At 38.4% G+C, this 24001-nt stretch overlaps 1 long non-coding RNA gene across 1 annotated transcript; it reads right to left on the bottom strand.

Moving 5' to 3' along the window:
- Window positions 1-3738: 3738 nt before the first annotated feature.
- Window positions 3739-23795, bottom strand: LOC103259112. The gene is made up of 3 exons (XR_504217.1): window positions 23585-23795; window positions 4354-4433; window positions 3739-3818 (listed from the first exon to the last, which is right to left on the bottom strand). It is a non-coding gene; the product is annotated as an uncharacterized LOC103259112 (long non-coding RNA).
- Between the last annotated feature and the right edge of the window lie 206 nt (window positions 23796-24001).

The raw sequence follows: 24001 nt of genomic DNA, 5'->3' as shown, positions 1-24001 counted from the left end.
AGCAGCGGGAGAGGACGATGCAGTAAAAATGTCCAGTCCTTGCGATGTTCCAGTAATAGCGATGGCCGAGCTCTGTTTGAGGAGTAGGCTGCAGTGCTGGGGTCCCCAGCCTCCCGGGGGCGAGAGTCAGAGACCCACTGCAGATCTCCCTTGCAGAGGGCTTCAGACACCGGGTTGCCAGGTCGCCATCTTGCCCCGTCTCCGTTTTTTGACTTTTTAATAACAGCCATTCTGACTGGTGTGAAGTGGCATCTCATTGTGGTTTTGAATTGCATTCCCCTGATAATTAGTGATGCTGACCATTTTTTTCATGTTTGTTAACTGCTTGTATGTCTTCTATTGAGTAATGTCTGTTCATGTCCTTTCTCCACTTTTTAATGGGGTTGTTTCTTTCCTATTGATTGATTTGAGTTTCCTGTAGATTCTAGATATTAGTTATTTGTCAAATGCAGAGTCTGCAATTTTTTTTCTCATTTTGTAGATTTTCTATTTACTTTGTTGATAATTTATTTGACTATACAGAAACTCTTCAGTTTAATTAGGTCCTAATTGTCAATTTTTGTTTTTGCTGCATTTGCCTTTGAAAACTTAGTCATAAATTCCTTGTTTGCCTAATGTCAAGAAGAGTATTTCCTAGGTTTTCTTCTAGTACTTTTATGATTTTAGTTCTTACATTTAAGTCACTATTCCATCTTGAGTTAATTTTTGTAAATGGTGAGAAGTTGGGGTCTAGTTTTTCTTCTGAATGTGACCAGATAGTATTCTTGGCATCATTTATTGAATAGAGTACCTTCTCCATTATTTATTTTTGTCAACTTTGTCAAAGATCAGTTGGCTTTAGATGAGCAGCTATACTTCTGGGTTCTCTATTACTAGGACCATGCTGTTTTGGTTACTGTAGCCTTGTAGTAAAGTTTGAAGTCAAGTAATGTGATGCCTCCAGCTTTGTTCTTTTTGCTTAAGATTGCTTTGACTATTTGGGCTCTTTTTTTATTCCATATAAATTTTAGAATTTTTTTCTAATTCTGTGAAAAATTATTTTGGTATTTTTATAGGAATTGTGTTGAAGCTGTAGATTGCTTTGAGCAGTATGGGCATTTTAATAATATTGATTATTCCAGCTCATGAGCATGGAATGTTTTTTGTTTGTCATCTATGTTTTTTCCAGCAATTTTTTAAAAAGTAGATTTATTTATTTATCTATTTATTTATTTAACATAACTTTTGCAATGCGTGATGTCTTAGGCTTGAAGATTTATTAAGAAGACAGAAAAGCTCCCACAGTGGGAGGAGACCTGAAAGAGGTTGCCCTCAGCAATGTTTTATAGTTCTTTTTGTAAGGATCTTTTGCCTCTTTGTTTAGATGTATTTCTAGGTATTTTATTTATTGTGGCTATAATAGTTCTTTGGATGCAGTAACACTGCACTATTTTTATTGTCCTTTCTTGAAGTAGATATTTCTTCCTCTTTCCTCCTTTCTTTCTTTCTTTCTTTCTTTCTTTCTTTCTTTCTTTTTCTTTCTTCCTTTCCTTTTTTTGGGGGGGTGGGAGGCAGAAAACCTTTCCACAAACTGCTTTGAGACCTGACTAAACTTTTTTCTTTTGTCCCAGAAGTTGACCTGGAATTTGAGCTTACTTATTACTCCTTGAAAAGAAGCAGATGCCCTCATTGCTACTTCAGGGAATGTTACAATGGTAGCCTAGTGAGGAGAACTTGTCCTTCTGGTTTATTTTATTGTACATTTACTCTATCAATAGTATGAATGTTTAACATTTTGTCTTTGAAATGTGGACTACGAAAAATACAAAGATATTGAGTATTTAAATAAAGTTTAACGCTACTTGTAAAATACTGCTTATAGGTATCAACATTTATTAGTCTGTGAAACACACTGGAAGTTGTTTGTTAAACTTTACTAATAAGTAAGTGAAATATAAAAATGTTTGGATCTTTGATGAGTTTCAGTTAGAAATTTTCTATAATATGTCATTTTTCTAAAGATAAGTGATTCAGACTCTGTTAATATTTTTATTTCACAATTATATTGTTATTTCCTTTTGTCAGTAGGCTTTTTATTCCTTCATTTATTCAAAAAATAAACACTGCATTGTTTCTTCACAGTGCTTGTAGGAAAGGACAACATGATCAGGAGACTTTGCTCCCAGATTGTTCCCTTTCCTGCCTTACCTACCAGGTCAGTATGGGATATACTGTTAAGCTTAGTGAGGGCAGTGATAGTGACTCTAACTTTCAGTTTTCTGTATCTGGCTCATATGATTTTCTTCATAATCATTTGCACTAGCTGGCACTTGTGTTCATTTACAAAAATATAGACATAATGAAACATTGCATAAATAAAAACAAACTGTAATTCTACTAGAAGGTATTTGTCATGTTTGTAATGACCTTTTTTAGTGTTCCTTCATTAACACCCTCCACTAGGGGTAGGGAAATGAAGCTCATATTCTCTTCCCTTTGCATACCTATTATCTTGCCAATGACAGAACTGATGTTCAATAAACAGATCTTCTGCTTTCTGACACTTAGGTTTCCTTAAGCCCATTCACAGTATAAGATGGATACATACGAGCAGATTCCCAAGCAAGATGCTTATTCTGAACCTCTCTCCAAATTCTACCATAGACTAATTTTCAGACCACTTTTCGGCTATAAAAACAGGCTCTCTGTGAGAGTTCATGCAGCTTTATTTCACCCAAAATCAATTTAGCCTCCAAAATGTCCAGTGACTGCTGTTAGCTACAGGGTCCCTCCACTGAAAATGGCTAAATTCCAGGTGTGGTACAAGTATTATGATTTTCTCCTGTTCACATCCCAGAAAAAAATTCACTACTTTCCACTCATAAAATGATTCAGTCATAAGGTATGTGTAGATCTATTTTCAGCTACAAGATACTGAACATATTTAGTTTGTTTTGCATGACTTAAGAGGTACAGAAGCAGGCAGTCTAGGAGTAGGGGGTAACTCACAATGTCATCAGGAATCCAGGTTTTTTCTTATTTCTACTCAGAGACCCTTAGCACAGGTTTGTTGCTCTGTTACAGGAGGGCTGGTTGACCCACCACCAGCAGGAAGACAGGAAGGAGCAATGGGCAAACATGACATGATCAATTCAGCAAACTCTTTTAAAGAGATTTTCCAGAGGCAGGATGAATGCCTCATCCAAAATTTGGTTCAGATGTTGAGACTGATGATACCACACATGCATCCACCAAGAAAGTATGGGAAGGTTTATCACTCACATAGTAAGGTTTTATAGGGAGAGCAGTACAGGCATCCAAGATCATCCAAAAATAACTTGAGAGATTAGGGAAAACAGACTGAGTTGACATTTATTGTGGGTAGAGATGGGGGTTGAAGTGAAGGCTCCTGCACGTGGGCAGGGACTTGTGAAGTTTGAACTTCCCATCACTTCAAAAGGAGTCTTATCAATGTCTTGCAGTAGAAGAAGTAGGGAAGGGAGAGTATTTTGGCTGGAATGAAGTCAGACGTCAGAAGAGTAGTCAGACTATTATACTGTCTCAATAATCTTCTGCTAGCATCTCACTGACAGCTGGAAAGCATGTTTTAAGTGTCACAATGGAGGATTGTTAGCGCAGTAGGAGTCGAGGTTGGAGAAGAGTGAGGCAAGCAGCTCTTTTTCATTCAGATATGAAAAGTGATCTTAGCTCTCCAACAGGATAAATGGTGTTCAGGCACTTGGCTTTCTTTTTTCTTTCTTTTTTTTTTTTTAAGATGACCAGGTCCTGGTAAACTATAGGAATGTAGCCTTTTTCAAGTCAGAGTCTCATCAGGAAAACTATGAGAAAGGAGATAAGAACAGGGCCTGGGGCATATGTTCAGTTATAAATGCAGGTATCCTAAAGCTTAATCACAATAGAACATTCTTTTGTTAATTACAAAGACAAAATGAACACGCAATTTTTTTTAAAACAGTCTAATTCTGACTTCCAGGCTGGAGATTCTCACATTTTAAACCTAGAAGAAATGACTTTTGAAAGATTATTCATAAGAGGAAGACTTTTTACCTAGTAGAAGAAAAAGAGGGGAGAAAAATTAGAATGATTACATAAAGTGTCTCTCAATAAACTATTGTCCAGGGCTTGATGTGGAAAAACAAAAGTATAGGAGAAAAAACGTACCTCCTTTTCAGTTCTCTGTTTTAAATTTATTTCCCTCACAAAATGTTTTTGTACTCAGATGTTGCTCCCTAGTTAAAAATGATGCAGCAATTAAGAAGCAAGTTTTTTGGGAAAATCTGTAAGTTAAAGTCCTACCAATAGGTTTGCAAATGTAACAATGAATGGTTTGCGATGTGATGAAGGTCAACTTACAGAAATGCCATTTTCCACAGAGCCACTGAAGATGGTTACTGACTTGCTGTTAGAGGAAGAAGAGATATATCTACATGGACCTGATGGAGAAGCATTCAGAAATAGTTATTTTGTTTTTAATATTTCTGTGAGCCAGATGTTCCCAAAGGCATGTTGACACTTACCTCTAAGGAGTCAACCAGGAATCTCTTTGATTTGACATTTACTTTACAACTTTGATGTTTGCAACTGCTGCTCAGTTCCCAGCAGGTCGCTGTCCGACAAGCCCAAGGTCACAAAATCACCACACCAGAAAATACGTAAAATTTAATAGGCTATTAAGACACTCAGCTAAGGCATACTGTCTCCCTGAAGCTCCCACTGGCAGCCCAGAGGACTCCCTTGGCAGAGAATCTGAACACATGAGTTCTGAAAGTCTCTTCTGAGGTCCTGATTTATTTTTATTTTTTCCCTTTATTCTTTTGATGAACTTCAAAAAAAATTCCAATGTAGCTGGAAAGACAGAAAGATACTAAACTTCAACCACATTTTTGGTACCTATAAAAGCTAAATAAAAATAAAAGTTAAACAATGAACAAGGTATAGCATAGATGTGCAAAATCTTTGCAAACCAGTGAGCAAACCAAAGATATGAGAAAAGTTGGTTCCTTCAATCTTATCTTAAAAGAACAATTTGAGTTGCAAACAAAATTACAAGTGCTACCTCTCTTAGTGTGGGGAAGTCTACTTGGATCCTCATCCCAACTTTAAGTGAAAGCAGAAAACATTTCTTGTGTCTGCTTTGCTGTGACTGCCCTACAGCGGGAAAAGGACTTTTTTTTTTTTTGCCACGAATTTATCATTTGATGCAGATGTTTGGCTCAAGTTTCCTGATCTTGTCAGCAAAATTGACGTTTAATTATTGGAAGATGAATTGTGGCTTATTTATGTTTTCTTATGAGGTGTAAATTTGCATTTATGAGAATTATTCTTACTGCAGCCTCTTAAAAAGTTTCTTAGTTTGGGGTGTATGCCCTATTCTTTCTCTATAAATAGTTTGTTATTTTTTTTATTTATATGTATTGCTCTTGTTTAACATTTTCCACCTTTATTTATCTAAGTACTAGCACATTTTCTTTTAGTGATTGCTACTTGTCTACTTTTAAAAAATGACTATCAAGAAATATAAACCTCCATCATGGCATTGCAGAGGGCTAACTCTCTCTTGACTAACACTGTCTTCTAAATCTGCAAAAAACAAGGAGGAATTTGCAAAGTTCATCAAGTTTAGATCATCCTTAGAGGGCTAAGGCTGAATTTCAGTGCACTCTGTCAAATTTTCCTGACTGGAAATGGTTAAAAAATAGCTAGACGTCCTGAAAAAGCAAAAGTGGCTAAGATAACAAGTTAAGCATTAGCAAGGAAGTTTTTCTTGAGCTGCAATATTAATGCATGGTCTGGGCTTCAGGAGTAATTTTACACTGGTTGTCTGTTTTCCTTTTAGAGGTGGATGGAAAGTTGTTCTCAAAATGCATCTGAGTTGTCTGAGTTGTTGAATATCCATTATGTTACAGGGAAGTCATTCCTTCTTCCAAAACAATTTTAATTTTTATGGAGTCTAAGTTAAGACAGGAACATTTATTTTCTTATGGGTAAAGTTCCTGGAATGCTCTATTACGTGGATTTAGTACATTTTTGACCAAATAACACTTGACCAAATATTGCTTTCAAAATTGACTTCTCTTAAAAAAATAAAAAATAAAAAATATGGTTTCTTTTGCTGGTGAACATCTTACTTTGGCATTTGGTCTATAAAACTCAGTTTTTCTGAGATCCAATTTCTTAAAATGTCCATCTCCCCCAAAGTGCTTCTGTAATCAACAGGTGGTACCAGCCATTGGTGTTCTGCTTATAAAAAAGTTTTGTGTGCATATTATTATTGCTGTTGCATTTAGCAAACACACCTGAATCTGGTTAGTGTGTTCAAATTATTGACAGATTCTCTGTGATTTACTGAGATTAATGAGTATGCAGATACAATAAAAAAAATACCCGGGATAAAGAACATCATGGAACATATTGTACCTTATTGTAAAATAAAAATAGCCTTGGACAGCCCATGGAATGTGTTCCAGCAGCATAATCAGTTCTTTACTGTGGTTTTCCTGCCAGTCGGGGAGCCCTGCGTCACAGAGAATGGGTGCCAAGTGTCTGGTTTGCGCTTTGGTAAGACATGTTTTTCTTGCTGAGAATTTTCAGGTTTGCAGTTTCCCCCAGTGCAAAGTGTGCAGGTCACCTTCCTAGGCAGTTTTTTTTTTTTTTTTTTTTTAGATGTCTCAGAGAAGGTTAGATATATTGGAGTTGAAAATACAAGCAGACAGAGTGAGCCTGCAGCCTCTGTGATGTGGCCTGCTGGACACCTCCCAGTCTACTGGTGAATGGCAGAGGTCTGGGACAGCACAGTGGAATTTTCATCTTTTGCAAATGAACTTGCTCTCCCAGATCTAGGTCCTCTGTTACCAACAAATCTGTGTGACAGGGTGAATGTTGAGGCAACTACCTAAATGAATGTGGGCAAAACATACCATTGAAGCAATGTTGGATTTCCACCATCCATGAATTATTTTACTTTTTAGTCTAAATTGTTCAAGAATGACTTGTTTTCTTATATCCCTTTATCCATGTGGACCCAGAGTTGGTGTGCTATTCATTGCTTTCCTCTGTCTGGAGAGGGTTATTCTTAACAGGCCAATGATCCTAGAGACCATGACCGCCCTTCTGGGCTCTAGTCCCCTCTGATCCATGAGGTGTTCACCAGTCATTTTGTCTTGTGCAAACGAGACTTGAATGGTGAGGTTTCTTTTACTCTCTCTTTGTTATTTACTCAAATAGAAAATATAATCAGGGAACCAGCAATACAATAGTTATGTGCTTCTCAGATCAACTTGAAGTGGATCCTAAATGCGCTGTTCCCATTGCTACTTCTCCGATGCTGGTGTCTGCCATGCCAACAGTGAGCTGAGGTTCCCTGAGAATCAGAATTTCACATAAGACTGCATGTGAAAACTGCCCCCCTGACGCACACACAAGCCTTGTAACACACATGCACATACATCCTTCAAGACCAAGTCAAACAGATAGTCAGGAGTTTGAAGAGAGGATTTCATCCAACATTTGAACCATTTAAAATTCCCCCATGTAACTACAAAACCCCACAAATCTCTCCCCTCAAGACCTTGCTCTCCTGACACAGGTTCAGCACCTCTCTTCTCAAGGCCTTCCCCACCAAAGCTCTTGCTGCTTGGCCGGCTCCTCCATCCCTGTGGGGCCCTCTCTAACAGCAGCCTTATCAGGGATCCTTTCCCTTCCTCCCATCACCCTCATCTGCCCTGTGTTTCTCCAGCACTCATCCTTATCAGAGAAACTACACACTTACAAGTTCAAGGGAAAGAGAAACTTAACTGGGTAAGGTGTCTGTTCTTTTTACTATTGACCTATTTACATTGCCTACGAAAGAGCCCTTGGCCTATAGTAAATGCTAAGCTAAAACTTGGTAAATGTTGAATAAACAAAATTCTAAAGTCAAATCCTGCAGCGTACACCAACAAGAAATAAATTGTAGAGATTGAAGTCGCTGCCTCTCTACTTGACTATATGAGGTCAACCCAGTTGTTGAATTTCTCTTGCTTTTAATTCCCTTATCAGTACAGTTATTGAAATTTGTGCTACATTTTTAAAAAGTTAGGATTTTTGATAGTTTTTCAAGGCTTAACGTTTTAAAATTGTTTATCTTTTTTTCCCAACCTTTTCTACTAGACTACAGTTCTTAAGGACAGGATTATAAAAGATGCATCTTTTTCTTTCCGGAATTTCACAAGATCAATCTTGCACTTAGTGGGTGCTCAATAACTACTTGTTGAAAATTACTTCTTTTCTTCTAGAAGACTATTTCAAACAGTATATTCTACACTGCTTGATCACTAGATCAAGAGTTGGAGAACATTTTTCTGAAAAATATCAGATGGTAAATAATTTCAGCTTTGTGATAATATTTCTTGGTTACGACTATATGGGGGAACACCAAAAAAACTGATTTATTTATGAGAAATTGTGTATTTATTCTTACATGTTTAAACTGCAGTCACCCGCAGTAGCAGGAAACTGTGGGGGGTGCGGGGAGTGAGTGCAGGGAGGCAGGATTGGCAGTAGTGGGAATCTGCCTGGGGAAAGGGGGTCACACCTCATCAACAAGGGTGACTGTATAATGAACATTTGTATACCTAACCCTGAATTGTACCCCACATATTTAAAATAAAAAAATTAAAAGTTAAAATAAAATAAAGTCCTCTTTATTTGATCCAATACACCCTTGAGGTGCTTTTTCCACTGCTCAAAACAGTTTTTGAACTTGTCAATTTTGATGCCTTTTAGTGCTTCTACCATTTTTTGTTTCACCTCTTCTACATCAGCAAAACATTTTCCTTTGAGGACTTTTTTCATCTGGGGAAGCCAAAAAAAAGTTGTCAGGGAAAGATCAGGTGAATATGGAGGATGGGGCCCAGGGGTCATGCTGTTTTTGGTCAAAAACTAAAACACTCAGCCCCGTGTGGGCAGGTACATTTAAACCACTCATAAAATGGATGAATGCATTGAAATAATCTCAGAAAAAAACTCACTGAAACAACGCGACCTTTCACAGTAATGCTAGTTGGTACACTGATGTCAATGGGTTCCTAGAACACTTACTTGGCAGGGGAAGTCTGTACTGCAAGGGGACCATCCTCCAAAAAATGATTCTGTTAGTTTGGGGTCCCCCTCTTACAACTCTGTTGTTTTAGCGTGAAAACAGCCATAAAAACTATGTGAACAAATAGGCATGGTTGTGTTGAAATAAATTTTATTAACAACAGCAACAAAACTGGCAGGATACATTTGACCAGAGGGCTATAGTTTGCCTGCCCCCCTGTATTATTAGACAGTTATTGCCATAAAAATAACCATTTTATAAAAGTAAACTGGTTGCACTGTGTTTCTGAGTAAGATCATTTTAATTTCATTTCTGTTGTTACTTGAATAAAGACTTGCAAAATGACTCTAAAGCTTGGGTCTTTATTTACTTCATTTTTAGATTATGTAAAGCTCTACCCCTTTAAGAAATGTAACTGAAGCACAAGCTTTTCTTTTTTTTCTCTCTGCTTTTTAAAAAAATACATATATTCCATCTTTGTGACCATGTTGTTTATACAAACTAAACCTGAGACAAAGTTTCTAACGCTTGCTTGATAAGCTTTCTGTGGTTAAACTGGTTTCTCACCTACTAGGGTCTAGAAGAAGGAAAGAAAAAATTGTACCAGATTAGATGCATTTTGAGGAGGGATCAATGTGTAACATAAACCAGATTGCACCTCCTTTATTCTTCCCAGGTCTAATAGCAAGTAATCCTTGTATACAAATTAGAACAAAGGGTTGGGCTTTGGTCACTTAGTTGAGTCTCTATAAATACTAGGGAGGCATAGATGAGCCCACATCCCAGACTTGGTACAAAAATTCACCCTACACTGGACCTTAAAATCTGAATATAGACCTATTGTCTGTCCTCATCTGGCTATTACTAAACTATCATATGCATAGGTGTGCCTTCCATTTTATCCAGACAGTGCCTTTATCTGATCTGGAGTTGGTCAGAGATTATCTCTAGAGCTATGGACATCCCTAGCAGGAAGAGACACTTTAGTCTTCAACTTTCCTCTCTAGACAGAACTGAGAAAGTCCTAACTATTCCAAAAACATCATTATCTCTAGTTCCATCCTAGTCCCTGTGCACCCCAGAGTTCAAAACAACTCAGGCAAGGTGGGGGGACATCTTCCTTTGAACCCTGGTAAACTTTATCTTCTCCCAAGCCCTGAGGGCAGAAGCACTGGCAGCTGATGAGACAGGTGCAGTTAGTCTTGTTGTAACTTTTAAGATATTATTTGCAGAACTAATGACAACCAGTCATTAGTCCTCTGGACCAATGATAATTTCCTTTCTTCTTACTAAGTAATCAGATTGTGGGCTGGGAGCAGATCAAAGGGTCAGCTAAGGGAACTGGACATATCCTGAGGCAGATAACCACATGAGCATTGCTGGTCTAAGATGCTTTTTACAGGGTTGATGACTCACTCATGATGTGCAGGAAAAGGCACAGCCACCTCCATGACCACAGAAGGCACCATCATCACAAGATCTGAAAACAGGAGGAAGTCAGAGAGAAAGGCTCAGAGAAAAGAGGAGACGGGCTGCAGACCTGGATTCTAAAGTCGAGTTTACCTTAGCCTGGTTCTATTTTCAAAGTCTTTGCTGTGTGTCTACCCTCCCTGATTCTCAACACTGGCTTCATTTCAATAATCTCAGGATCTTAAAAACAATATCATTGTCCAGGACCCACTCCAGACCAACCAAATCAGAATCTATTGGTCATTTAAACACATGAGTGATCCTTTCTGGGTGATTCTAATGTGTAGACAATGTTGGACCACTGCTTTACTTCAATATATCATGCTGCTAAAAATGCTACTGGAAATAAAGGTTACCAGCTGCCCCCCAGTCTCTTCTAATAGGTACTCTGGACCAAGGCTAATCTCTTTTCTTCTTAATAAGACAAAATAAAGTAACCAGATTGTGGGCTGGGAGCAGATCAAAGGGTCAGCTGAGAAAATTGAACACAATTAAGAGAATCTCTTCATCTGGGAATCTTCTCTTAAGGCTGTATCTCAAACCAGACTATGAGATCAACTAATACAAATAATTCTGCTTTTGTTTTAAAAGAAATAAAAAAGATGAAAGGTGTTTACAGCTGGAAATTAAAAAGGGTTCTATCTGATGCATGTGTGCATTTGTGACCATTTCAGCCTTCTTCGTGGTGTGAGCCTTTCCTGAAGCCCAGTTAACCCTGAGGTGACCTATGTGGACTATGAATTCATGTGTGGTTGTATAATACAGATTCAACATTGTGGACTTCGAGGTCAGGTCAAGAGCTGAATCTGTGCTCCTCAGATCACTATTTGGCCTTGGGCAAGTGACTTAATTTAAGACTTAGTCTTATCATTTACAAAGTAAAAAGAATAACATCTATCTCACAGACTGATTTGTTAATATGATAGTATGTGAGTACTACTAGAATAAATTAATAATTAATATATACTGAACTTGAATTTTTAATTAATAATAAAATGAGGTGGTAGACATGAAGCACTTAAATCAAATTTCTGACCCATTGTAAACCTTCGGCAAATGTCAGTTGTTATCACTAGGGCTAAAATGAATTGTGTATCTGGGCCAAGGTCTGGTTTCTTTGTTATTTGGGATAATGACTGAAGAATAAGAAAATCAAGCCCACTAATAAAGTCTTGATTTTTCTTAAATCAATAAGCTCACTAGAGTGTGTTGGTATTGCCAACTTCAATCAGATACAGGAGTATTGGTTACTGCTGGCATACTATGAAGACAAACTTTTGGAGGGATCTTTCTGCAGAATGCAGACCAAAAATTCTGCGGCTGCTTTTGATTTCATTTGGGTTCATTGCAACTCATGTGAGGGGTGCAAATAATTTCATATTTCCTATTATCTGCTAGGGAGTTTCAAGATATGGGTGTTAGTTAAAATTATTATTAAGCATATAGACAAAGTATGAATCTTTCCAATGCTTGATTTTAATAAAACTTAAGAGGAAATATATTACAAGGCAAGCAGAATTTCAACATAATCTTTAGGTAGTAGATTATGTTTTATGTTGCTCTACATTTTTTTTTCAAATAAAGAAAAGTTTGTTTAAAAGTAAATTAGAGAGAGAAAGAGAAGAGAGAGAGAAGATTCACCTCCCCAAGTTGGGGGAGGGGGCCAAAGCCAGGAAGCGTGGCAACAGCCGTAGCTCAAAGAGCACATGACCACACCAGAGTCTTGCAAGGCAATGGCCTACTCTACATACTCTACATAATTACCACAATATTAACTACCTGGTCAGCAGGGTGTGTATGTGTATGTGTGTGTGTGTGTGTGTGTGTGTGTGTGTGTGTGTGTGTGTGAGAGACAGAGAGAGAGAGAGAGAGAGAGAGAGAGAGAGAGAGAGTAGGGGACTTGTACTCTGAATGCCCCTATGTTCATCATGCCTATGTACAAAATTAGCCTTATGGTAGGAAGTCAGCATTAGTGTTGTCATGTTCATTTCATCTTGTGCCCAGGTTCCATATTCTCCCATGTTCCCCATAAACATGCACATGGTGCCATATGTGCAGCTATGGAAAGAAGCTTCCCATCACCTGCCCCTCTCCATTTCACCCCACCCCACTCACTGCAATCTGAGGAAGAAATCCAACACCAAACAAACACTAGAAAGTGCCTTGCTGACGTAAGCTTCCCTGTTAACTAAAAATTCCATCTCTAGGACTCAGTGAACTGATAAGTGTCATTGCTTCCAAATTTGATCTATATTTACCTTGCCCAAGTGAGTTTCTACAATTCACATAAAAGTTTTCACCATATTTTGATTGCTAGAGCATATCACATCATAAGGAACAGCAAACAGCATACATATGCCTCCTCCTTATCTTTGCACCTTCACACATGAGCACTTTAGTTTTATCTGGTGCTTGTTTCAGTGTTGGGTGGTGTAAGTACTTCATCAACAAATGAAGAACAGAAGGGGTATCTGAGCAGCGTCAAATATTATGTCAGGTTGTATAACCAAGATAGGAAATAGATTCTCAGCTTGATTGCTGGGAATACCCGTGTCCAATAAAAGTCAAGAAACAATGCTTAACTAAGTGGCATAAGTCTTCTAGCTTATCGCTACAATGTGAGGCCAGGCACTTCAGGAAAATTGGCACGATAAAACTCAGTTTCTTAGGAACAGGCTAACTAAATTTTATTTATTCAAGTAATCTAAACTATTTGACTGCTCAAGTGGTTTGACAATAAAAGAAATAGAATAAGACTCAGAAAACCATAGCATCTATGCTGCTTTCCTCCCCGGAATAAGCACCAACACTTCCAGGGAATGAAAATTATTTAGGATATTTTAAGCCAGTTCAGGGTGTCTTCATAAGAACTGGTGAAAACATCTTGAAGGAATGGGAGTGCACACCTCTATTTCCCACAATTCAAACACTAGGGAAGAAATGAGAACTCAGATATTAGAATGGGGCTTTGTGCATGACCATTCCTGGATGTGCGTTTACAAAGTGAGCACCCTGTCGCAGTGACTGAGCACAAATGACAGGAAGGAATATTTTGGCATTGGCCATCCTCACCCTCCACCGTAGAGTGCCACTCCCTGATGTCTTCCAATGGAACACGTGGCATGGAACAATTCCCATGCACTCCCTCCTCCTAACTATGTAAGAACCATGGGAGATAAATGTGTTTCCTCTGTTCACTAGTGCAAAAGCCATCTAAGAGAAGTCAATTAGCTTGTCTCAGGCCACAGAATTAGTAAGTAGTAGCTCTAGAATTGGAATCCACAGCTGAGACTAGCCCTATATTTCTCCCTTGCCCTTCATTGTACTACATTCCTTGCCAGAAGGAAATACTGAAACTCTTCAGTGCCCTGTGGCAAGGATTACACTTTAGGTTCCATTTACTGTTGGTTTCCACGCTGTAAAATGAGAGTTGACTAGCAAGATAAGATATACCATTAAGCAATCTGGAAAACAAAACATAAAGATGTTTATCCAAGAGATCACAATGAATGTCTAAACTGATAATCTAAGTACGCTTTCTGGTGTGCGTGCTTCAATAGGTGATACAAATTATTTACTGATTGATAAATAGTAAGGCTGCACTTTTGGAAGGACTGCTGCCTACTAAGTACACACAGATTCCAGAAGGGAAGTAAATGGAGGCAAGTTTTCAGTGGTTAGTAGTTTTCCAGTGAAAGTCTGAAAAAGCAAGTCATAACTCAACTCTCACTCTGGATTAGGGTGTCCACAATGGCAAACCAAAGCCAATAGAATGGAATAAATGACAGAGGCAGAAAACGTCCTCTAACATGTGATCAAGAATAAATGCACGAAGATGAAACAACCCCAGGAATATTTCTTAATGAGGAGTAAAAACAAAAACAAAACAAAAAAACCCCAGTAGTTCCATTTCTAGTTTGTACAGGTGCTATCAAACAACAAGGAAATCAATGTCTCTATGACTTTGATTTCAGGAGCCTGACCTTGGGTCACTCATAATTCTCTAGCTTTTATCCTTCAAGTCAAGGAGAAGAGCACCAAGGAAAACAATACTCTTTTACTAGGCCTTCTTTTTATTTTTATTTTACTTTTTTGAGTTGGAGACTCACTCTGTGCCCAGACTGGAGTGAAGTACACGATCATGGCTCACCGCAACCTTGAGCTCCTGGGCTCAATTGATCCTCCCACCTCAGCCTCCCAGTAGACGGAAATAGCTAGGACTATTGACGCACATCACCACTCTCAGCTAATTTTTTGCTTTCGGTAGAGACGAGGTCTCACTATATTGCCCAGACTGCTCTCAAACTCCTGGTCTCCAGCAATCCTTCTGCTTTGGCCTCCTAAAGTGCTGGTTTTGCAAGCATGAGCCACCATGCCCAACCAGGCATTCTTTATCATCTCTTTCTTTGGCTGGAGACTCCATGGTATCTATATGTGTATTAATAAGGTCAAGTGTGATGACAGAACAAGATGATCATGGACAGCTTTTTCTTTGAGTCCATTTTTTGTTTAAGACATTTGTTGTGACTTCTCTAGGCAATGTTTGCTGAATTGGCAACATTCAGCTAGGGTAGATAAGGATTAGATGGGGTTTGTAGCTGAGAGTCCACAACATCCTATCTCTGTTCTCCTACTACTCCATCAGTGTGAACTCTTTTAGAATTTATGACAGCTTGACTGGGACATTTCACTTTACACAATTTAGACAATTTTTATTGCTCAGTTTTTCCACAATAACTAGAATATTTGGCAAAAAAAATACAATTTTGCAATGGGAAAACTCTCAAAGTTAAAAAAATCTAGTTGATTACCCAGTTTCCTGCTAATAATAAATACCTAAGATGAGATGAGATTTGAGACTTTTCCTAGCCTTTTTTGCATTTATGCCATTGAGAGATGGGAGTATTGATGCAGAATCATGATTGTAATGACATTCTCTTGTGTGGTTCTCAGAGGTAGAAACTATATGGGCTCATAGGGAAGTGATTCAGAATGTTACAAATGAGGGAGTTCCAGCATCACAATATCACTAAATACTAAACCAAATGAAAGGCCAGAAAGTATACAACATATACCCTGGGCTCTGCCAGAGGCTGGGGACTGAACTCGGGAAAGTGGGAAAGAGGCTCAATCTCTGCGCAGGAATCAAAATATCATAGCAAGAAATGTCAGAACAGGAGAGACCTGCAGGGAGTGTTCCTTGGACAATTCGATAGAAGGACAGTGCCTGCGTCCAGCAGGTAGACTCAAACATGTGGCCAACCCCAAAACAGAGGTATGCCACTGACCTGATGATATCTTAAAGCCAAAAGAAGCAGTTTATTACCAACCAAGCACTGATTGCTAAATTATGAAAATGGGGAAAAATGAGTCACTACTTTTGTTTTCCCCAGTTGATCTTTGAAATAATTCTAGGCGATACTCACATTTCTGTGATAGTCTATTTTACTTTATTTATTTTATTTTTCATAAAGATAGGGTCTCATTATGTTGATCAGAATGGTCTCAAATCTTGACTTCAAGTGATTCTTGCACCTCGGCCTCTCAAAGGGCTAGGATTAGGGAATCGAGCCACTGCATCTGGCTACTTTTTACATATTGTAACATGGCTCTTGGAATGCTGCACTCTGAGTCAATCTGCTTGTGTGAGCTGCTGTCTGGCTGTCTGGTGGAGATAGGGTCCACACCATAGACAAGGTCACTGTTTGGCCTAGGAGGCTACCTCAGAGTTGAACAACAATAGGACAGCTATAGAAGAGGTGAGTTAGTGCAATCTGGCACACCACACTTTGCCAGATTAATGACCCAGTGAGACTTTCAAAGGAAAGTGGTTGCAGTGGGCTGGGGATAGTAACTCTACCCTGAAGATATTTCTTTTCTATTTGCCAGTCCCTGCTGTCAGCAGTGAAAAACAGTCGTTGTTATATTCACTTCTTTGATGGGAATTGTCTTGAAACAGTTTACTTAGTAAAAACGTGTCTAAAGTGAACCAGGAACAAATGATGTGTGTTTAACTTGTGGTGTACTTTTGTACCAGCAACAATAAAGCAATAAAGTCTAACAAGGCAAAAGAAAAACGATGACCATTGGGTTCACATCAGCGGGTACTTCACTGTTTCTCAACTTCGAAGCTGTACTGTCCAGAATCACCAACTAACTTCAGTAGAGGTTTAAAGGATGCATCTAGACAGAGCCTCTAGACAGAGAGGCGGGCATTTCAAGCACCTAACTTTTTAAGTATACACTTCCTCATCTGACAAAATTAGATTTTATAGATGCCCTAGCAGTTGTTTGTTTACTGCTAACAAATTAGGATATGTGGCCTGCATTAACACTTCCATTTTCAAATTAATGCTTTAACATTTAATGAATGACTACAAAAGAGCTGAGGATGCACAGGAGAACTGGTCTGGGACTAAGGAATTTCCTAGGATGAGGGGCTTTCAGTGTTAAAACCATGGCAGTCAGGGGAAAACTATAATGGTTGGTCAACATTAGAGGAACAACATGGAGGTAACACTTTCATTAGGTAACACTTGCATTGTTGGATAAGTTTTGTGCCATCCCACTCAAGGAGAATGTGAGCAAGTCTTAAAATAACCTAATTGCAATTCTGAGGCGGAATTTTTTGTGTTGGAAATGGTGGTGGGAATGGGAAACCCCCAGCTGGAAGTTGCTCTTGGACTAATTTGTTCCTCCCATGGGAATGCCAAGGGATGAGGGAGACAAGCAATTCTATAGGCAAAGCCATTTTTCTTGTGATCCTTGCTGTCTCAACTCTGTGAGACTAAGGTTAGAGCTACATTGTTAAGCTGTCCCAGAGGTTGAATCACTTGGTTCTTTTAATCTTTACTTAAATAATCCTTAATTAATTTGCTCTGTTCCTTTTTCCTAGAATGTCTACAACTCATCTTTGTCTCTACCTATGGAAAACTTGTAGTTTGAACTCAGTTTCCTCTTTTAGGTTTCTACTTTCATACTCCCAGCTGGAGTTAATTGCCCTTCCTGTGGGCTTCTAGAATACCATGGTCATATAGCACTTATTATACTATCTACACTATATTAATGTCTAGCCATTTATCCATCTTTCTGCTGAATTGTAATTTATTCCAGCTCAGGGGCTGGAGAGTCTTTGGAAACCAGCAAAGAGAAGACAAAGAAAAAGGACCTGATTTAGTTACTAATCAAATTAAATTGACATGATATCAATAACAAAGGGTTGTGTAGATTAAAAAAAGAAAAGAAAAAATCTTGCTAATGTCCTTCTGGTACTTTAAGTAAAAGATTGTGTACAAAATAAAATCATGTGTGTCTCAAGTTGAATTTCAGATTTTCGTGCTGAGATCCACGATTTTATTTTGGTTGGGAAACTGACAGAATAAGGGGTCGTTCTAGTACCTGTACTATGGAATGGCAATCATTCCAGCATTCACAGGATTAGTGATTGCAGTTAACACTGTTGGTTATCTACCATGAACCCCTGGAATTCCTTCCACTGCTTCTGGGTGCCCATTTTTATACTTCCATGTGTGTATTAATCCTAGTGGCCTCCAGCCCCTACAACCTCCTTCATAAGTTGCCCTTGGGCCACAGGAGCCACTTCTGTTGCAGGTGCAGGAAGCCAGCACCCTGGCAAATTATATGCCCTCATCACCCCTTCTACTCTCAGCCAAAGGCTGATGGGCAGGATCCTGAAAGCCCCGTTTTCTCACCTAGGATGTCATTCTCACTCTAGAACTCCCTTCAGCATTAGGCAGGGATTGGGACTTGGCCTTGTGCTAAAATTGTACCCTGGCTTCTTACCTACCCTGAGTTGCTTCCCCCAGACCCCTTAAACTTTCTTCCAGGAGAACTTCCTTAATAGATTGGAAATGTATCCTTGTCTCAATGTCAACTTCTAAGAAACTACCCAAAAAGTTTTTAATTTTATGGCTTCCTAAAGCAACTTTTTTCTAGTAAGGTCAAAGGCAAGCAGGTCCTTGTCTCCAGTCTGCAGAGTCTTGAAAAGATTGAAATAGACACATTTTATTCTCCACAGCTCACCTACACTTCAAGAAATCATTTTAAATGCCTCTAGGATAGGAATGGTTGGAGCAAACTGGAGGAAACCACATCATGCCTAACATGTGGAAGGTTCTTTAAGTCGGTGGAGTCATAGGGGGTTGTGATGAAATTGTAAGGACTGACATAACCCTTCATAAATAGCTCCATATCTAACCCAACTTAAATATCACTTATTCAAAGGTAAAAATGTATTTTTTTCCCTCTCATCACACTTCAAGGTTTTTTTATGTCAATTCCAGCCAAGATGAGAATTGGAAGCACTACAGTATTTTTTTTCTCTTTTGGAAATTATTCTTGGGAAATGGCTCTGTTAAAAAAGTTGGTTCTTATGAACTTTTCTGCCCAGTATTCAGGTGTCTCTTCAGGACTTTGGATAAAAATACAGACTTTAGATGTATATTTTATTCAAATTTGACATATTAAGAGTCTTGGTTTCAATTAACAGGGGAAAGAAAAGAAAGAAAGAAAGAAAGAAAGAAAGAAAGAAAGAAAGAAAGAAAGGGAAAGAAGGAAGGGGGAAGGGAGAGAAGAAGGAAGGAGGAACAGAAAGAAGGAAAGAAAGAAAGAAAGAAAGATAAAGATTGGTTTACTGAAATCATATTTGTTTTTTACTTTAGGCTAAAAGATCAATAGCAATAACCATTTTCAGCTACACAATGATTAGTTATATAATTTCACATAATCTTGCACAGTAGATTCCTTATCCTACCCCCTAGAACCAGATTATGATCCAGACTTTACTCTCTAGATGAAAGGGAGATTGGTTGACAGAAATACTCTTTGTCAGGATTAAAAGTTTGTCCTCTTTCCCTTAGTTAACTTCAGAAATACCTAACCAGACAATTCAATTACTAAAACATGCAAAACAAAGTCTGTCCCCTGTGGCAGAGGTCTCATAGATGCTTGTGGTGGAATTTTCCCAGTCATCTTTCAACCCATCAATCATACGTTTATAATGCCTCCCCTCCTTCTGGGAATTGTCAGATCTGCAACCTCAAGATTTAATTGTTGACCAAGTGAAAAATAACAAGAACAGGTAAGCATTCCCCAAATGAAGAATATTTTCTTAGCATTTAACTTTTTAAATGTATCCATACTACTTTATTTTCTCCTTTTATCATCTTTAAGACTATTTAAATGAATATCAGCTCTATGACACATGATCCTGTAAGAACAAAAACTTCCCAAAGTATTAAACTGTGGCTATAATTCCTGTAGTGTATTACTTGATGCTCCAAAGAATCTACACATGCATATGTATGCCCACAATATCTGAATCTGAGAAAAATGTTCAATAATGAAAAATGCATGCACCAAGAGTGAAAAGAGCTGTTCAGAGGTTCAGTTCATTCCTTTGTAGTTTTGTGATTTTGAAGAAATCACTCACCCTTTTTGTCTTCCATTTCTTCACCCTTAGAATACAACTAATTGTGCCTACATTTTGGTTTGAGCATCACATAAATAACATTTCTGCAAGAGTCTTATGAATTGAGAAAGAAGTTTCAAATGTTAGTTTATTAAGTCAAGGTGAGGCTGAAAAAGCCCATTAAAAATAAGAAGATAATTAAAGTCCAATTGTAACAAGTTGCATCCTCCATTTATAGTATTGTATCAAACCACTTGACAAATGTGCCAGGTACAGCTGGAAAGATGCTTGGTGAACAAGACAGGTGAAATGGAACATAGGCAGAAAATGATAGAGTTGGGACAACTTCTGGCAGTGGAAAATGACATACAAAACAAAAGGGAGTCTTGAGGCACAGAGTTGAATTGGGGTTGTATTGGTGAGTGCCTCATTGGAGAGGTACCATTTGGGCTAAGACCTAAACTACGATAAGGAGTCAGGCTGGTGAATGAAGACGAGAGGGGACCATTTGTAGGTCCAGGAAAGCAGCCTGTACAAATCCTTTCATCTGTACAGGTGGGATATAGTCAGACCCTTTAATACTGAGTTATCCTTCCTTTTTTTCTTTACCTTTGTGTTTGTCCGTTTTATATGGAACTTTAAAAATATCCTCATGGGAGGTCTGATTCTAGACTGCTGGAAGAAAACTACAACAGCTTTAAGAAGTGAAAACCTTAAATGGTTTCTTCATCCTCCACTCCCTGAGCCCTTGGGAGCCCAGTGTCTTCTCTCAAGGGCCACCATATAGACTTCCAGGCTGAAATAGAGCATCCTGCTTCCAGGGGGAAAACACTGGCAAAAGGGAAGGAGGCTGAGGTGCACTGTTCCCTTTGGGGAACTGGAAATGTAATGATTTATGCCCTGGGCTTTGAGTCAGAAGAGAGGGAGAGGAGAAAATAGGGTAGTCTTAGTCCTTCCCCCTCCATAAGAAAAATGTCACTTTATTCCCCCTCCTTCCTCCATTTAGTTCAAGCTGCAAGAACTCAAGGGAGAGGGAATATTATTTGTTCCTGACAAAAGTAAGGCACTTCTCACCCTGTTCCCTCCAATTAAACCAGATGCAGTGACCTGACTCTTCAAAGGTGCCTGTGTGGGGGACATGTGAGTGTGTCATCATGTCCTTTGTGACAGAGTCATTATTTTCCTTGGAATTGCCTTTGGGGCATCCCATTAAGGGAAGCACCTGTGGGAAATCCATTTAGTCTCGGGATCGACTAGGTTCCCCATGCACTCTGGCCATGAGAAGGCCAGGAAAATATATGGGACTTGGACTGGCATGAAGTCTGCAAGAATCACTTGGCTTAGGAAAGACACAGGACTGCATTCCCAAAAGAAGCTCTCTGCCTCCATTTCCAAAGACTGAAAGATCTTCCCTTAGAAGTCTGCTTCAAGGATGGAATTCTGACCATTTCTCATAAAAATGCCAGGCTCTGCGAGAGTGCAGTAACCCGGACTTCAACAAGTATCCCCAAGCCCAATTTCCATGATCCACAAGAACTGAATTTTACCCATGTCTGTCCAACTTCTTTACATTTTCTCATCAGGGAAAACAGAGGTGATAGAAAAAAATCAACTCCATAATAGGGCCGAGTTAAAAACATAAGTTTCTCTCTGTGACACTTTGCTTAGGTGTGTTCGATACAGGTATGGTCTGTGTGTGTTTGTCCTAAGTCCCTCAGGAAGTAGGGAATTTTGTTAACATTCATTTTGAGAGGGATGAGGGAAGAGAAAGAGAGAACATGGAATAAAGAAGAGCTTGTTAGCTTGTTAGAAAGATAGTCTGGTTCTTTATTTATAGTTTACTTAGGCAAAGGGAATTTAAGGCTTTGATAAGAGTGGCAAAGTTTATTCAAAAATTAACTGGCATTCTTTAAAAGGGCATCAGTTTTCTTGTATACAGGTGTTTGGAGAGCTCAGGACTGGGTGTCCTCTAAATTCTGTGCTGGTCTGTAGATTTCCTTAAGACACACTGCTGACATCATGGTCTCTTTTTCTCAGTCTTTCTCTCTCTCTCTCTCTTTCTCTCTCTCTCTCTCTCCCCCCACTCTCTCACTCTTTCCTTTCTTCCCTCCCTCCTTCCTTGCCCCTCCCTCCTCTGCCTAATCTCTCCCAATCTCTTTCTTTCTCTCTTCAGTTCCTTCAGGTAATTCCTACTCAAACTTGTACCAACTTGTTTTTGACTGACAGTGAGCAGCGAGAGAGTTTTCTTTATTTTGAGAAACCTTAAACACCTATCTTTCCCAAGGCAACCTGCATCGACTGAGCATTTCTTTGCCTTGTTATAATTTCACATCTAGCCAGGAGTCTGCACTCATCGGACTTTGCAGGTAAGAGGTATGTGCTTATGTCAACATTAGAGCATGTAGCATGCTGGAGAGATTTTTGAAAAAGTTTACTTCTAAAGGTAATGAAAAAGTTGTGATTCTTTTAAAACTTAAATTATTCAAGACGTCCAAGCTTATCTGGGGGGGCAGATTTACAAGTGCTGTTTGCATGTGGAAAACGAGTTTTTACTTAATGATGGGGCAAAAAAAAGTGTTTTATTCTTGCCTGTGAAACAATATCCAGATGTCGTTTGCTGTGGGTATAAGGTCTCTAGATCGCAGGAGAATTACTCCGACTTCTCTTTGTAAGTGTTTTTCTATCTTAGTGTCTGTCAGAAAAAGTATGTTATTGACTTTTAGCAATTATATAGTTCTTTGGCTAATTCTTCAACAGTTATTTTCCTTTGTCAGTGGAGAAATCAGTTTAGATTGCCGTAAGACGAAACTTCACTGGAATATTTTGAAATCTGTTACCTATCCTTAAAAGAAAAGTTATGTAAGTTTCCTGTGGTAGGTATAAGGAATGTAAACAATTCTGACTTTGGAAACATTATGAACTTTGTTTACAACCTGTGGATAATAATTTTTATAATCTGTATATAATTTCATGTGAGCTTAGACTAGCCTCAGCTAATAAATGTTAGACTGGGTGAAATTTCCACATTGCTCCTGTAAAGCCTACATTTGTATCCTCTCTGTACTTCCGCATTTAGTCTCCTGAAGGAAATAAGAATTTGTTGCTCAGTAGACATTTCCTGACTTTACAATTTCTTTAAGTTAGAGGTTAGAAAACTTACAACCAATGTAAGATTTAACTTTGGAAAACTAAAGACCAAAATTGGTACCAGTAATTCAAATGTTTAGATTGATTGATTTTGTTTTTAATCTGAACATATCTTAGTCTTTTTTCCTTTAGCCTGTAAGAAATATTTTGAAAAAAATTATGAGAGTTTCTTAAAGTTCTTTTTTTGAGACTTCAAGATCACACACATGTATTCACACTCTTACATATCAACTGCTATCCCAGTTTTTACCCTGTTTTGTCCTCTCATAAATGTTTAAATATATATAGGGCAATCTATAATAATAGCCTTATGTAATAAATTCTCTCCAATTTAAAATTGTCCTAAAAATAAAAAATTGTCATATAAAACTATAATACATTTTAAAATACCATCATTTTGTAAAAACTTAGTACAGTATCAGAGAGACTTACAGTTGAATAATTAAGTAAGCACTTACCTCACATACAGCTTCCCGGAGAGCTATCCTTTCCATACCTTTTTGTGGTTACTATTATTATTTTTTTAGCAGTTTTCTTCCTTCCCTAGTAGCATTTAATAAATGACCAGCCAGGGAACCACCCAGAGGTCATGCGGCCAGTCTTCACAAAAGACAGAAAAGTGAAAAGTTTAACTAAATTGCTGGTAGTCATTTCTCAGAAATGCTAATCAAATGACAGAGCAGACAGCTCCTCTCTGAATTAAATAAATGCATAAGTAGTTTGAGGGTTTTAGAGAAGTAGACTTAGTTGAATTTGGGGATTCTGGTCGCTTAAGGAAAACACATTTCTAAAAAGTCCTCCCTCCCTCTTTCCACTCCTTCCTCCCACCAACAGTTGTGGTCATTTTACAGAAAGTGCTATTTCCCCAATTTCCT

Source organism: Carlito syrichta, unplaced genomic scaffold (assembly GCF_000164805.1).
Source record: "Carlito syrichta isolate Samal-C Ts95f unplaced genomic scaffold, Tarsius_syrichta-2.0.1 Scaffold302518, whole genome shotgun sequence".
NCBI classification, from domain to species: domain Eukaryota; kingdom Metazoa; phylum Chordata; class Mammalia; order Primates; family Tarsiidae; genus Carlito; species Carlito syrichta.
The sequence above is the reverse complement of the archived record's forward strand: the minus strand, read 5'-3'. Positions and strand labels throughout refer to the sequence as shown.